We start from the raw sequence: 11490 nt of genomic DNA, 5'->3' as shown, positions 1-11490 counted from the left end.
AATGTATACAACGGTAGCTTAGTGTTCTTGTGCAAAGTAGCAATATACTACTGATGTTTCTTTTACTTCTCTACTTTCTATGAAAAAAATGAATATGGTGGTACCACCTTTCCAGGGACAAACCCACTTCTAAAATTTATCCTACGGAATTAACTGCATCTCTACACAAAGATGCCCCTTGCTATATTATATTAGAACAATGTGTAAGTAAATTGTGGTACATCCATTGGAGGAATACTAAGCAGTCATTAAAAGTCATGTATAGTAATAACTAAAAATATTCACAATATATTGTTAAATGATAAAAGGTTACAAGATGAATAACTGTATTAAGAATTTTGGAAGCGACATCTCTGTAATGAACACTAAGATAGCTTTTGGCTTTCTGACAGCTAAGGAAAAATGGAAAGTTTTCATGTTTCATAATAATTATTGGGTAAGTGTCTATCTTCTAAAGAACACTTTTCTTTATCCTCACAGTAAACCTATGAGTTAAGCTTTTATAACATGAAAACATGTTCATACTGTAAACTATTCTGATGAATGAAAAGGGGGGATGATTTTAAAATACTGTTTGTACTGGGTATCAGTTGTTTTCACTATGCAGCCGACATTTAACTTTCTTCTGGCAACTGCACCCTGATTTTCCTTTGGAACCACCCCCACCCTCACTCTCATGAAGTCCACAGGCAAATTCCAGAGATGGTCATTACCGCAGACCTGACCAATTGCAGCATCACAGGCCCCAGCCCATAGTGACTGCTTAAGGGATAGATTTTAACCTAAACACAGCCAATGCAATAAAACTTTGTGGGATTGCTAAGAAGAAAACATATGATCTTGTCTATTGAACTTATGTCCGGAAGGACAAAAGGCTGATGCTGTCAGTGCCTTCTTGCCACCACATAAAGTCTGAAAATGAAGCCAGTATAGGGAAAACTAGTGCCAAGAAATAGAGATTTGGACCTGGTATTAGTTCCTGGATCAAACTATACCTATCTACCCTGCACTTTTTAGTTGTAGAAGCCAATAAATCCCCTCCTTTTTTGCTTATGCCAGAATTGGTTGAGTATTCTGTTGCTTGCATCCAAACAAGTCCTAAATGATATGCTCTCAAGTTCCATACCCATTTCCAAATCCTCTAGGGATGGTCCCACATTTCAGAAATTATAAATATCCTGCAGAGGCTGAAAACCTGTCCATGAGAGTAATTAAGGGAAACCTGTTAAAGAAAGTGTTAATACCCCTATTAGAAATCTGAGACCAGATGTCTCCTTTTTCTTACCTTCTCCTCTTTGAATAATTACTTATACTCCTCAATAATAACCCATTCCTAAGAGTGTTGTTATAAAGAATAAATGAGGATTAAAAGACATTAAAATGCTTACAACCATGCCTGACACCCAGAGGGTTTCCAACAAGTTTTAGTTTCCTTCCTCTAAATATCGTCAAAAAAACCAAATGCACACCAACAAGATGCTTATACGTTATCAAAACCTTCATTGTCCAAAACAATGTTCTTTGGACATGTTTTGAACTGAAACATGATCAAAGCATAGGATACTTGCAAGAAAACATCCCCAAAGCAATGGTACTGCCATATTTACAAGTGATGGACCAAAGGAGGAGGACAGCACAGTGGGCACTTCTGCAGAACACCTGCCACAGCAGGACAGCTGACTCTGAGCAGAGTCTGTCAGAGGGGAAGCAGGAGGGCCTACCACGGACTAGGCCCAGTGATGTGTTTGATGGGCTGAGAAGGCAAGGGGCATGAATGAAAACAACCCCAGAGAATCCAAGGGACCCACATCAACACATGACTACAAGGAAATATATGTCCCTGGCAAAATCATAGAAAATATATGTTGGCCTCTGCCCCCAGTTCCTGGCACAGAGGCCCTGAAATCCTTGTAACTTCCTTGGTGATAGAAGTGTCTTTTGCTCTGATGCAGTAACTCTTCTTGGTGGGTTCCTGGAATGTTCCAAATGAGGGCTAGTCACCAGAAAGATGAAGCTGTGAATGGAAGCTTGGAATGTTCAGCCCCACCCCCATTCTCTTGAGAAAGAGAAGGGCTTTAAATGGAGTTAATAATCGACCATACCTACAGATGAAGCCTCCATAAAAGTCCCAATAGCATGCTGTTCAGGGAGCTCCCAGGTTGATGCGCATATTCATGTACCAGGTGGGTGTCGAACCCCAACTCTACGGGACAGAAGTTCCTGCACTTGGGACCCTCCCAGACCTGGGCCCATGTATCTCTTCATCTGGCTGCTCATCTGTATCCTTTAGCATACCCTTTAATAAATTGATAAATGTAAGTAAGTGTTTCCCTGAGTTCTGTAAGCAAATAATCAAATCCTTGGTGTAAGTAAGTGTTTCCCTGAGTTCTGTAAGCTGTTCTAGCAAATAATCAAATCCTTGAGGGAGGAGGTCATGAGAATCTCCGATTTGTAGCCAAGATGGACAGAAGTTATGGGTAACCTCAGGACCTACTACTTGCAACTAGCATCTGATGTGGGAGGCAGTTTTGTGGGACTGAGCCCTTAACCTGTGGGATCTGACACCATCTCCAGGTAGACAGTCTCAGAATTGAGTTAAATTATAGGACACCAGCCTAGTGTCACAGAGAATTGTTTAATGTGGGGGGAGAAACCCACACATGTGCTGTCCAGAAGTGACGTGTTTTGCGTGAGCAGTAAAAGAGACACACAGAAGGGGAGAAGCTAGTTTTTTCCCCCCAATACAGTCCCAAAACCTGGAAATGCTGCAGATGCTCCTTAAGAGGATAATGTAGTACAAAGAGCGTATGTTTCCAGTCATACTGGCCTAAATGACAACGCCAGCACTGCCTCTTACTAGCTAAGTGACCTTGAACTATTTCTTAAGCTCTCTAAGTCTCAGTTCTCTTATCTGTGACATTTAGATAATAATATGTACCTGGGAGTAGCTCCTTTCCTCCAGTCATTAGGGACGCTCAGGGATAGTCAGTCCCGTTCTCCTAACAGGTCTGCACTTCCCTATCCCCTTGGGAGGTGGGTGTGTTCTTGTGGTTTGCTTTGAGAAATGAAATGTGAGCAGAAGCACCTGTATCTGGTGAGGTAAAAGCTTTAAGAATCAGAACATGATTGCTAGGCCCTCTTTTATGTGATGATGTAATTCTAGAAACAAGGTCAAGATTGGACCTCTGTCAGCCTGTCACCTTGTGTCTATAGTGAACAAAACTCCCCTTCTGAACTGCACTGGAGATGGATCATGAGCAGGGACTGGGAAACCCAATTTCTGCTGAGAAGGGTTCTGTTTAAAACTATTGTAACCAAACAATAACCAAAAACTGATCAACTGTAATAGGGCCTGAGAAAAGACATTTTTACAAGGTTGTTCAGCATGGGATGTAGAAAAAAATGAATCAAACAGCCAAAATGTGTTTCTGTATCTAGAACTGCTCTAGCCAATAGGACAGCCACTAGCCACATGTAACTATTGAGCACTTGAAATGAGGTTAATCCAAACTGAGAAGTGCTGTAAGAGTAATATCAACACTGGACTTCAAAGACTTAGCATGAAAATAAAAGAATGTAAACAATGACTCTGTGCTGAGCCCTGGCTGGTGTGGCTAAGTTGTTTGCACATCATCGTGGTTCAATTCCCAGTCAGGGCACACACCCAGGTTGCAGGTTTGCTCCCTGGTCAGGTTGCGTACTGGAGGCAACAACCAATTAATGTTTCCCTTTCTCTTCCTCTTTCTCAAAAATCAATTAAAATAACATTTTTAAAAAACAGATTCTATGCTGAAATTATAATATTTGGGGTATATTGAGTTAAGTAAACACATTTGTTTAGATCACTTTTTAACTTTTTAAATGCTGCTGCTAGAAAACTTAACATTCCATAAGTAGTGCATATTTTATGTCCATTGGAAAGGGCTGGTCTAAATTGTTGTCCAGAGGAAGGATTGCTTAATTTACTTAAACCAATTCATCTAGAATTTAAATTTATCAAATGTATGTTTTATATCTGATAAAATAGTTTCCAATACTATTTTGAAAATTTGACTTTTTTTCTATTTAAGATATATTTAAGCCAATCTATCTAAAGCTAATTCTGTCTCAATTTCAAGCTAAAATGTTAACCAGAAGGTGAGAATATTTGCAGAAAGTTGGACATACTCAGAAAAGGGAAACTTCCTCTTTGTGACCAGAGAAACAATATAGCTTTTCACACCTTTCTGTCACCTCTTTTATTTTCAGTGAAGAGGGAAAAGACAGGTGGCTCAGTGCAGAGAACTCATAAGTACAAATCAGGCCCCTCCTTTGGGTAAAATTTAAGCAGTAGTCAGATCTTCTCCATGGATTTTATACCAACATAAATTCCAGTTGGACTGAAGAAACACTTTTTAAACCATAAGAAAAAAGAAGCAAAGAAGGGGGGGGGGGATGAATTCATTAGACCATATACAAATTAAAACTTCTAGACATAAAAAGTATAGAAACAAGAAACTAGAGAAAATAATTATAGAAAATATCACAAACATTAAATAAACTTTTAAAAATGTATAGATCTTAGATAAATTGCTTTAAAAATTTTACACCTCCCCAAAGCAAAAGGCCTAAATTAATTACTCATCAAAGAAAAATTGTGGCTAGTAAACAAGTCCATGAAAAAATATTAATCTCCCTTATAAACAAACAAATGAAAACTAAAACAAAAGAAAATAATCTATTCCACTTACATAATTGGCAGATTATTGTGATTGTTATTTTATTTGGTGCTGGTGAGAATGTAGCAAAATAGGCACTAATACATATCTAATGGTTCTGAATATTTCTATAAGCCTTTGAAAAACATCTGCTATAAGACTTTGATGGCCCTGGCCAGTGTTGTTCAGCGGTTAGAGCATCAGCCCATGGACCAGAGGGTCAAGGGTTCAATTCCCACTCAAGAACATGTATCTGGTTTGATCCCTGACCCTGGTCTGGTAGCATACAGGAGGCAACCAATAGATGTGTTTCTCTCACACAGATGTTTCTTTCCTCTTTCTCTCTTTCTCTCTTTCTCTCTCTCTCTCTCTCTCTCTCTCTCTCTCTCTCTACCTTACTTCCTCCCCCCTCCCTTCCACTCTCTATAAAAAAAATATAAATAAATGGAAAAAATATCCTTGGTGAGGATTAACAACAATAATAACAAAGCTTTGATGAAGTAATTCCACAGATGGGAATCTATCCCAAGGAAAAACTTATAAGCACAAACATAAAAATTATGTGCAAAAATATTTATCATAGAGTTCTTTATAATATTAAACATTTTAAAACAATTTAATTTTCCAAAAATAAAGAAAGGCTTAAGTAAAATGTCATATATTCACCCAATAGAATATTATATAGTCAATAAAAATGTTTGTTCAGGCTATGTACTAACATGGAAAATAGTCTGATATAATATTTAGTGAAAAATCAGGATTTCAAATTGTGTGCAAATTATAACCATGCAAAAACTATTCAATTAAAAAAAGAATGAAAGGAAATGTTCATTATGTTTATCTTTTAGTAGTCAAACCATGACTAATATTTTTCTTCTTTCTACTTTTTCCAAACAATATTTTATTACTGCTTTATGAATGAGTATTATGGTAGGCCAAGTAGTATAAATGAGTACTGTGGTAAACTGCCCAAAGATGTCCATATCCTAATCCCCAGAACCTGTGAATATGTACTTTACATGATAAAAGAGACTTTGCAGATATGATTAAATGAATCATTTCAAGATAGGGAGCTTATCCGGCTCAAAGTAATCACAAGGGTTTTAATAAGAAGACAGCAGGAGGATCAGAGAGAAGGCAACGCAATGACAAAAGCAAGGGTTGTAGTCAGAGAGAGAGATTTGAAGATGCCACACTGTTGGCTTTGAAGATGGCGGTAAGAGACCATGAGTCAAGGAATATAGGCAGCCCCAGAAGCTGCAAAAGGTGATGAAACAGATTTTCCCCCAGAGCTTCCAGACAAAACACAGACCTGCTAACACCTCGATTTTGGGACTTGTGATCTCCAGTACAGTAAAATCATAAATTTGTGTTGTCTTACATCATTAAGTTGTAAATAGTTATAGCAGCAACAGGAAACAAATATAAATATAGACCATTTTTATAGTGGAAACAAACTTTATTTGGTTAAAAGTGTCTTTATTTGGTTATAAAATGCTTTAAAAATAATGTGTAAAGCCCTGACTGGTTTGGCTCAGTGGATAGAGCGTCGGCCTGTGGACTCAAGGGTCCCAGGTTCGATTCTGGTCAGGGGCATGTACCTTGGTTTCAGGCACATCCCCAGTGGGGGTTGTGCAGGAGGCAGCTGATCGATGTTTCTCTCTCATCAATGTTTCTGGCTCTCTGTCCCTCTCCCTTCCTCTCTGTAGGAAATCAATAAAAATATTTTTTTAAAAAAATAATGTGTAAAAATATTTGTAGTCCAGTGTTACTTCATCATTTAGATATCACAAAATATAAAACTGCAATTGAGCTTACTATGTTTCTGATCAACATGTCTCATCTTTTCACTCTGCCTGTCAACACAGAAATGCCACACTACAGAGCAATAAGGGTAATTTGCTTAATATTGAAATCTAGTACACAAAATCTGAAAAGCAGACAATAAGCAGCAGGAAGGGGAAGCTAAAAAAAAAAAGAGTAAATTTGATGAATCATATATAAAACACCCCCTGAATTGAGCAACACCAGATTTATGCAAATCCAGCATTGCACAAAATTTTCCAAAAGCCACATACTACAATTTTAAAGAAATTGCAGAGTATGTGATAGTTAGTGGGCAATGGAAATACACAGCTATTATTCTCCCCGCACTTGCTTTCAGCCTGTTCTTCCTTCAATCTAGTCTCCTATCCCATCCGGACTCCAAGTTTGATTTCAAGTTGACAATCCTGCTTCTGTTGCTTTGGTCTTGTGTTTAAAGTCACCTGGAGCCCTAGCCAGTTTGGCTCAGTGTATAGAGCATCAGACTGTGGACCAACAGGTCCCAGGTTCAATTCCAGTCAAGGGCACACACCTCGGTTGCAGGCCCAGACCAGGAGGCAACCAATCTCTCACATCGATATTTCTGTCTTTCCCTCTCTCTTCCACTCTCTCTAAAAATCAATGGAAAAATATCCTCGGGTGAGGATTAAAAAAATAATACTAATTTTTTTTAAAAAGTAAATAAAGTCACCTGGAGCATCTGGCTCTTGGCCTTCAGCTTCCCTTCCAACTTGCCCCACCCCACCCTCTAGCTTAGATTTGCTCCACCCATTTCCTCCACCAGGCACCATATCTGCTTTTAATTAGTTCACCTCTTAAGACCCAACCTCCAGTTGGGCTCTAGGAGATGTGGGGAGCAAAGGGGAGGAGGTGTATCTTAGACCCGGGGCAAAAACACAAAGCCAGTCGCTTTAGGGGAAAATATTCAGAAAGCTGTGAAAAACATTCCATCACGTATGAAATGTTTTGACAAATGCTAATTGTAGGTGAATGTCTCATTAGCTGACTTGGCTCGAGGGTGAACTGGTTTCAGTGAGTTGGCCTACTTTTCAAGCATGCCCTCACGTATGCACATATGTGTACCACGTGGCCGGTTCAGCACATCCTGAAACTGGAGAAAAGCGCCTCCGACCACCCTGGCATGGAGACAGTCTGCTCAGATCCCCTAATTATCTGGTTCTCTCTGTACTCATCAAGCTGCCTTCTCATTATAATTTGGCTTCCCGTGTAGATTTTCCTACTGGGAGAGACAAGCGGACCTGTGAGCAAGAGTATTCTGGCCCCACTGGCAGTTACTCTGCAGGGAAATTAATAAGTCAGCATTCTCTTGGGAACCTGATTTGTGTGTCCATTCTCCATAGTCTAAAAAATTTTACTGCGCTAAAATAGTAATGCTCTGTTAGTGGCTTAGTTAAGGCTTTTCAAGATGCAAGTCAGTGAAACCCACTTTATCTAGCACTAACACAAAGCGGAAATTTACTATAAGATGGTAATGGCATGTCACAGAACTCAAGGGCAGAAAGGATGGTTAGGACTAGAAGTAGAAACCTGAGAGCCGTCAGAATTGAAGCCTCTGTCCTCACTCTTGGTCTGCGTCTCACACTCCTGCTACTGCTCCCCTTCGTCCTCACAGTCTAACCCAAACCTGTTTCCCTACATTTCCTGTCTCAGTACCATCACCATCCACCCTGTCACCAAAACACTTAAAAATTATCCTAGTGCCTTCCTATTCCTCCCTCTCAAATCCAATCACACACCAACAGTTGCCCATTTTACCTCTTAAGGCATTCCTGACCCCACTACTCTTTCTCCATCCCTGCCACCTCACCCTTAGTTCAGGCTAACTCATGTACCCATATTATTTCAGCAGCCTCTTCAGTGACCTCCCTGCCTCCAGTATTATCTCCCTCAGACCCATTCTTCACAATGCATCCAAAGTAATCTTCAGTTATGTCATTACCCTGCATTACAATAAAACAAAATAAAATCAATACATGTTTTTAAAAAACTCAGTGCTCCCAATTCCCCACAACAGAGATGCTTAATGTGGATGGGGATCAGAGATATCTATATCCTCCAAAATCATCCATAAAATTTTGAGTGTATGTTTATTTTACTAGAAGAAGTTTCATGGCTTCTATTAGTTTTTTAAAGAAGTCTATGATCCCAAAAATGGTAGGGGTTAATCTTCTGGCAAATCTGAACTATTTATTGTTTCCCATACCTTTGTGTGCCTGTGTGTGTGCTTATAACATTCCCTCAGCTGAGATTTCTTTTATAAATTCACTGTATTAAATGTCCACCATGCGATAGATTCGAGGAATACCACAATGAACAAGCTTCTCTCACCACACGACATCTGGGTGTTGCTCATCCTTCCAGTCTTAGCTCATCTCCTCCAGGAAGGCTGAGGTACACCCTTCATTGTTGACCCCTTGACACCTTATACTTGTGGCAAAATCCACAAAACAGATGGTAATAGTGATGATTCCACTTATTCTCAAAGTTTCTGAGTTTCATAAGCAAAAGTAAGAGCTATATAGTCCCTACATATTGGCATTTGTAGCTCTGCTTGAAACAACGATTTTAAATTAAAGGATATTAATAAATTAGTCATCATTAGAATAAACCAGATAATAATTATGTTATTAACAAGTCAAAACAAATTAACAAATCCAAAGGTTGCCGATCTTTACCAGTTAACAGCTACAACTAGGGTTACATTCACATTAATATCTGCATCCCATTGGCCCAGCCTCCGATTCCAGTCTGTCAAGAATTATAGTCTCGCCCAGCTGGTGTGGCTCAGTGGTTGAGCGTCAACCCATGAACCAAGAGGTCACCAGTTAGTTAGATTCCCAGTCAGGGCACATGCCCAAGTTGTAGGCTCAATCCCCAGTAGGGGGTGTGCAGAAGGCAGCTGATGGATGTTTCTCTCATCAATGTTTCTATCTGTCTCTCCCTTTCCCTTCCTCTCTAACTCAATAAAAAAAAATATTTAAAAAATAATAATTACAGTCTCTTACAAATTTCTCCCCTGAAATTTCCCAAGAGTCTTTGGATGGGGGGTGGAGGAGGGTTGCACATGAATGTAAATCAACTCAAGCATCCCCATGCTGCTGGCCTCTGTCCATGCAAACCAGAGCTGCTCAAGAGCCCTCCACCAGCCAGAGAGCTGGGATTCCTATTCATTTCACATCATCGGAGTGACTAAAGGCCCGCCACTGTCACTGCACTGACTCTGCTGAGCTGGGCAGAGACCCCCCACTCTGACACCAGATTGCTGCGCCACTGATGCTCACAGCAGAGTAGCACCGTCATTGCCATGGGGAAGAGGAGAACCGTTACCTTCACGCCGCTACTACTTCCCGTGGCAGGTGTGCTTTGGGCCCCAGAGCATTACAGAGTTTAGTCTAACAGGTCTTCTCATTTGTACCCCTGGCCCTTCCTCCCAGGGTGCTCAGGAGACTTGTTGCTGTGCCCTGAGCATGCACAGGCGCACCGTACCAACCTACATTTCCCCTTTCAGTGCATTATCCAAAAAGAAAACAAACAGCCTTCCTGAACCTTGACTTCAGTCAGGACCCCACAGAGTATCAGCCGTGACACCATCTCTTGAAGCCCATTTGTGGAGATGGTTTAAGTGTCCTTTCTCAGGAGTTCCTCAGTGCCCAGGTCAATCTTCAGTTATAATTAAACAATTGGGCGGAAGAGTTGCTGCCCAATAACACATACCAGATGTTGGAGTCTCTCGCAGCTCCTGCCCAGCTGAGACTCGGGTACAGATACACAACGTATTTTATTTATTACTTAATAAAGTAAGTATACAGCTATAAACAACACCTACAAAACTTGAACTATAACTTTACATCTGTAACCTCAGAGCTACAACAGCACAAACAAAAAAGTAGATCTGTCCATTCAGCCTTTCCCTCCCTAACTTACAGTGGTTTCTGGGAGAAAGTGTTGGTTGGTTTGTTTTTTTCATCTATTGCTTAAACATTTCTGGGAATTTTACCTCTCTGAAAAGATGAAAACATGGATGAAGAAATTATGCTGAGAGAAATGAGTCAGACACAAAGAGTCAAATACTGTATGATTCTACTTACATGAAGTACCTACAGTAGTCAAATTCAAAGAGACAGAGAGTAGAATGGTGGCTGCCAGGGGCTGGGAGGGGCCATTGGGGAATTCCTGCTTAATGCGTGCAGAGTCTCATGATGGGAAGATGAACAAAGTTCTGGAGATGGGTGGTTCTGACAGTTGCACAATAACTAATGCCACTGAGCTATACACCTAAAAATAGTTAAAAGGTAAATTTCATGGTATGTATATTTTACTACAATAAAAAATACAAGAACTTATGGAGCACTCTTTTTTTTTTTCCAAAAAAGGCAGGCACAAAGGTGTTGTGAATTAAGGAGTTAAGGTGTTGGTCCTGCCTCAGGAGGCCAGATTGAAGCAATTTTCCTGAGATACCGAAGAAGTACTTCCACTGAAGGCTAAGTTGAGGATGAAGAAGTTAAGAAGAAGAGAAACTTTTTTTTTTTTTGGCATGGTTTTTTGGGGCAGCGATTTCCAACCAGTGTGCCGCAAGAATTTTTAAAACATGCAATACCTGACCTTTTAGTCAGGGGCACTGACTTCTTTTCCCTTAGGTTGCCAAATAACAAAGTGACAACAGCCAACACAATAGCTGTCCAGTGTGAATGAATCAAAATTATACCTGTTGTGTTTTTTTTTGGCAGATCAGCAAAAAAATATAAGTTTTGGGTTTTTTTGGTGTGCTGCAGAATGTTAGTAATTACTTTACGTGTGCCATGAGATGAAGAAGGTTGAAAATCACTGGTGCACAGTAGTATGGTTACCCCTCTCAGGAACGTAGTGCGTTAGTTTTCAAAGCTCTTGCAGGAGTGATCTAACCTGCGGTCATAACAAGCCTGGAAGGTGAATGGGGAAGGGCAGGAGT

Source organism: Myotis brandtii, unplaced genomic scaffold (genome assembly GCF_000412655.1).
Source record: "Myotis brandtii unplaced genomic scaffold, ASM41265v1 scaffold422, whole genome shotgun sequence".
Classification (NCBI taxonomy): Eukaryota; Metazoa; Chordata; class Mammalia; order Chiroptera; family Vespertilionidae; genus Myotis; species Myotis brandtii.
Note: the sequence above shows the minus strand (reverse complement) of the source record.